This window comes from Suricata suricatta, chromosome 8, assembly GCF_006229205.1.
Source record: "Suricata suricatta isolate VVHF042 chromosome 8, meerkat_22Aug2017_6uvM2_HiC, whole genome shotgun sequence".
Taxonomy (NCBI): Eukaryota; Metazoa; Chordata; class Mammalia; order Carnivora; family Herpestidae; genus Suricata; species Suricata suricatta.
In genome coordinates, this window is record NC_043707.1 from 48919569 (window position 1) to 48925459 (window position 5891).

Here is a 5891-nt window from a genome sequence, read left to right on the forward strand (position 1 = left end):
CTAACCCTATGACTGATGACTGTCACCTAAGTCTTTACCTGGTACTTTTGAACCAGACACGAAGTAACCGCTTGAGCTAAGGCCAACCCTTTACCTGGTATTTAAATAATCACATGTTTTTTTGGTTTTGGGGTTTTTTTTTTTCCTACGTTTTTTTAAAATTTATTTTTGAAAGACAGAGTCATGAGGGTTGAGGGGGAAGGGGGAGGGGGGAAAAGAGGTGGTGGTGATGGTGGAGGGCACTTAAGGGGAAGAGCACTGGGTGTTGTATGGAAAACAATTTGACAATAAAATATTATGGAAAAAAAAAGAAAAAAATTAAAAAAACAAAAAGAAAAAAGAAAAAAAAAAAGACAGAGTCAGCGCGAGCAGGAGAGGGTCAGAGAGAGAGGGAGACAGAGAATCTGAAGCAGGCTCCAGGCTCTGAGCTAGCTGTCAGCACAGAGCCCCATGTGGGGCTCGAACCCACAAACCATGAGATCATGACCTGAGCCGAAGTCGGGCACTTAACCGACTGAGCCACCCGGGTGCCCCTGTTTGTTTGTTTTTATATACACTATAAACTACTCGAGGGCAGTCGGTGATCATATCTCTATACCTTCGAGGACAACTAGCCAGTGCCTGTTCTCAGGAGGTCATTAAAAATTGTTGATTAGATGTTATAGGAGAATTAGGGTCAACAGCTGCAAGGGCTGGCAATCCATAGGTTTCTGGCCAAGAATTTCCATGAGGCAAGGCAACATTTGGCAATTACAAGGGCATTCCAGTGAAGTGAAGAGGAGTGTCGGGTTTTGCAATAGTTCTGCAAATAAGATAGATTTTCTGCAGTGGATTAGTTCATGGAAAAACATGTGCTGAATGGCAAAAAGGAATCTGGGTTTTCACCTTTATAGTAATCATTGTAGCAAGATATAATCTCTGCTAGATTCAAATAGGAAGGGGAGACCGTAGTAAGTGTTCTTAGCACTACATAGCACTATGGCATACATGCAGAATATTTTCTTTTAATGTTACTACTGACTGCAAGCTTAAACTCTCAATGGTAATTCAGAGGTACCTTGGTGGCTCAGTCAGTTAAGCGCCTGACTCTTGGTTTCGGCTCGGGTCATGATCTCATGGTTTCATGAGTTCGAGCCCCACATTGGGCTCCGTGAGTCTGCTTGGGAGTCTCTGTCTCCCTCTCTCTCTGCCCCTCCCCCACTTGCACTATTTCTGTCTCTCTCAAAATAAATAAACTTAAAATAAAATCTTAATGGGAATTCAATGTGTACATATACAAACTAGTTAGAAAAGAATATGAGTGTAACATTCAGTCATAAATTAAACACTATACCATTGCTCTTGGAGATGGATCTTGGGAGTCCCCTAATTTTTTTAGGTCTTTGCTCCTTTGAGCCTTCACAAAGTCCTCTATCATTTCAAACATAAGATATTTTATTGCTTTAGCCCCCCCCAATCTACCTTATCCCCACCTATTAGTATTTCAAGACACCATTTCATATAGCTGGTGTTAATAGCATGTTTAGTTCTTAACCTCCTGTCTCTCTAGACTTTGAGCTTGAATCTATAACTCTAACTTGTAGATTAAGATTTGCTCCAATTCAAGGACCCCAATTCTTCCTGCTAGAAGAAGATGAGGAGAATGGGCCATTAGTTCAAAGAATCAGTCTCAAAGACAATCAGGCTTTGGGGTGGTTCCTGCCTTACATTTCTATTCCCCAGTACTTCTCTCCCTGGTAACTTCTGCTTCCCAAAATAGATTTACGGCCCCCACTGGGGACTCTGGTTTCTATGGCCAACTTTTTGGATATCAACTTTCTGTGCACCCGTATCTGTGTAAATTGCCTAATGCCTTTTTAGATCCACCCCTGGATCTCACATTCATTTTGGACTTTTTACTGTACATTAAAAACTTTCTGCATGGTCCCCAGGGGCTAGTTTTGGTGTCAGAGAGAAGGTGGTACACTGGTAGCCCAAGGGTCTCTTATTTCAAACGTTTCTGGCCTATAAAGCAAGAACAAGTGAGAGGCTGCAGCTCTGTGATGGGCTCATGGTTATCAGCTTGTTTTATGATCCAAAGAATAACCTTAGATTTCTTCTTTAAAGTATGAGACAATGTGGAGAAAGAGGATCTCTTTTGCACTGCTGGTGGGAATGCAAACTGGTGCAGCCACTCTGGAAAACAGTATGGAGGCTCCTCAAAAAATTAAAAGAACTACCCTACGACCCAGCAATTGCACTACTAGGTATTTATCCAAGGGATACAGGTGTGCTGTTTTGAAGGGGCACATGCACCCCAATGTTTACAGCAGCACTATTGACAATAGTTAAAATATGGAAAGAGCCCAAAGAACCATCAACAGATGAATGGATAAGTAAGATGTGAGATATATGTGTGTGTGTGTGTGTGTGTGTGTGTGTGTGTGTGTGATATACATACATATATATATTATTTGTATATCTATCTATATACACATACAATAGAGTATTACTTGGCAATCTAAAAGAATGAAATCTTGCCATTTGCAACAATGTGGGTGGAACTGAAGGGCACCATGCTAAGTGAAATTAGTCAGTCAGAGAAAGACAAATATTATGACTGCACTCGTATGTGGAACTTAAGATACAAAACAGATGAACATAAGGGAAGAGAAGCAAAAATAATATAAAAACAGGGAGGGGGACAAAAACGTAAAAGACTCTTAAATATGGAAAACAAACAGGGTTGCTGGAGGGGCTGTGGTTAAGAGGATGGGTTAAATGGGCAAGGTACATGGAGGAAGACACTTGTTGGGATGAGCACTGGGTGTTATATGTAGGGGATGAATCACTGGATTCTACTCTTGAAACCATTATTGCACTATATGCTAACTAGCTTGGATGTAAATTTAAAAATTAATTAATTACTTAATTAAAAATAAAGTGTGATACAATGAAAGGGGTATTTTGGGAAAAAAATTAATATAGCATAAAATGTATCAGATGGCAAGGTGACCAGATGCCTCAGAACAGATGAGATACGGCAAAGTACCCTGCACCGTTCCTGGCACTCAGTAAATGTTAGTTCTCTTCCCTTTGCCTGTGGATTTTACAGTTTACAACATGCTTTTGTATATATTAACCTCCTCGCCGAAACCTTAGTTATTTCCCTCAGAGCAGTAACTTGACCACAAAAGCAGCACTCCTGAAAACCTGCAGGGTTGAGAGCCAGGCTCAGACACCAAAGCCAGTTCTCTGTCCTGCACCCCAGACTCTTCTTACTGCATGTGTTAGAATGAAGATTGTGTAGGCCTGGATCAGAGTGTTCCAATGAGATGGAGATCAAAGAATGATCTAGAAGTTCCTGCATAGGCTGAGCTTCCTGGGGCATTATTATTATTTTTATTGTTAATTTTTAAATTTTATTTAAATCCAAGTTAGATAACAGATAGTGTAATAATGATTTCAGGAGTGGAATTTAGTGATTTATCACTTACATAACCCCCCAGTGCTCTTTCTGGGGCCTTATTATATACCTTTATTTATAAAACACAACAAAAGCCCAATACTTTACCTATTCCAAGATACATATCTTTTCACCTTTTAATATCTCTGAAATTGAGACAACTGGCGTTTTTCAGCTGTTTCCACCACTATGCACTTTCGATATCATTGCTATTGTCTGCTTATCTGCAAACTTGGTTGTTTCTCCTGGTTGAATGATTGGACAACTAAAAACCAGAAATGTTTCAGTCAGCCAATCATTTAAGCAACATTTGCACAAGAAATTTGATCCTAGTTGTTGTCTCAAGACCTTCCATTGACACCTTTTTCTATGTAGCATCAAGGTCAAAATTTGCAGAATTGATGCCAGAAGGGCGGAAGAAAATCTTACCCAAAAATGGAGCCCTGTTTAAGGACTGCTGCATTGCCACTGCTTCTGATGGCACAGAGGGTAGTACCGTATTGAAAAATACAGTATCTCAGGGCGCCTCAGTGGCTCAGTTGGTTAAGCATCCGACTTTGGCTCAGGTTGTGATCGTGAGGTTTTGTGGGTTTGGGCCTGCGTTGGTCTCTGTGCTAACAGCTCAGAGCCTGGAACCCGCTTCCGATTCTATGTCTCCCTCTCTCTCTGCCCCTCCCCTGTTCACGCTCTCTCTTACTCTCTCTCAAAAACAAATGAAACATTAAAAAAAGAGAAAAATTCAGTATATCAATTATTCAGATTTGAAAAGTGCTTCAGAAGACAGACTCTGAATATAAAGACGTTTTGGATTACCTTAACTGAATTGTTTTCCTTTAAGGCAGAGCTTTTATAGATAATAAAAATCAATGTTTAAGTAAACCTAACTAAGTCCTTTAATAAGGGCTGAGTGATAAGAAAGTATTTTGTCACAGATTAACTCGTATTAGTTTCTTCCTTAGTGGACTATAAAATAATGGTGTGCCCTACAATCTGTGGTGCTTCAGATTCAGTGAGAATGGTCATGTTATATTTGTATAAGTGCTTCATGGTTTATATATTAACTCATTTTGGTCTTCCTAATAACCTTGTAATATTAGCAGCAAACTATTAGCCCTAATTTTATCCATGGAAAAATAAGGCAGATTAAATAACCTATTCAAACAGCCAGGATAAGGACTCATCCTTATTCAGTCCTCTAGAGTAAGCCTAAAATCCCTTTTCTCCTCTAAAATTACTAGGCTGTTATCAATCTTACTGCTATTATTTAAAAAAAAAAAAAGGCAGCTCTGATGAAAATAAGTAGTTCAGGATAAACACTGAACGTGCCTTTCTTCTGGCAAAGAAAGTGAATTGTCAGGGTTTTAACAATAATAAATCACTATTACGAACAGCCTACTAATGTGCCTAGCACATAAAACATGTTAAATAAATAATACACGTCGCATTACTCAGGATAGCTAATGCTGGCTGCCCTGCAGTCAAACTCTGAATCCTTTGTGGCTTCATCAACAAAACTGTCTCGCACAGGTCACAGGTCCACCACAAGCGGGCAGGCGGTGAAAGCCGTGTGTCACTCTACTCCACACCTTCACTCAGGGCCAACACGACTCAGGTTCTACCATCTTGTAGCTGCACCAGGTGAAACATGTAACCTCCACGATTGCTGTGACAGGGTACAAGGGGCTAGGGGAGGCACATGGGCTTATAACTTGTTCTGTCTGAAAGTGATACAAATCCCTTCATTCACAGGCAGAAGTGATCACAGGACCCTAACCTACCTGAAGTGAGCTGAGAAAAGCAGAGCAGCAATGGAATGTGTGGCGATTACTGTCTCTACCACAGAAGTCCTATTTCTTGAGGGCAGGAACCTTTTATTTACTGATGTTCCCAAATATCTAGAATTGTGTCTGGCTTACATTGTTCACTCATTTTAACTACAACTACAACTCATTTTAACTACTTCCAGGTAGAATTAGATATTCAAGTGCAGGTTAATATTTCAGAAACACCTAGTATTAACAAGAAGGCAGCAGTTAAATAAGAAGTTATTTGAAGTTGGCAAACTCATTCTCAAATGTAATTATAAATTACATGAAATCTTTTCTACAGGAGCTTAATGATTCTTTAACTTGACTGAAATATGAGGAAATACAATACTCAACTCTAAAGCCAGTTTGGATTGTTGGTTTCATTTAACAAATGAACACAGACTGCGACGTTCCTAGAAATGATTGCTTAGGGAGTTGGGAACAAGTTGCCAGGATAAGAATTTAGATTGTGGTGATATGAGAAGGCAAGCAGCAGTCAGGCCTGGGGAAAGCACAATAAGTAGCCATGCTTTTGGCTCTAATTCAACTCCTGTTCTTAACATTACCTGCATGATTAGGAAGGCACAGAAGGGTCAATATTTGGTTTTCACAAAGAAATCTCAAAGTGATTATAAAAT

The 5891-nt window shown here is 39.8% G+C and overlaps 1 long non-coding RNA gene across 1 annotated transcript in view; it reads left to right on the plus strand.

The window, feature by feature from the left end:
- Positions 1 to 5584, plus strand: part of LOC115299363 — a 10264-nt gene extending 4680 nt beyond the window's left edge. Inside the window, exon 3 of the long non-coding RNA XR_003912153.1 lies at positions 5195 to 5584. This is a non-coding gene — a long non-coding RNA (uncharacterized LOC115299363). The remainder of the gene's footprint in view (positions 1 to 5194) is intronic.
- Positions 5585 to 5891: the final 307 nt, after the last annotated feature.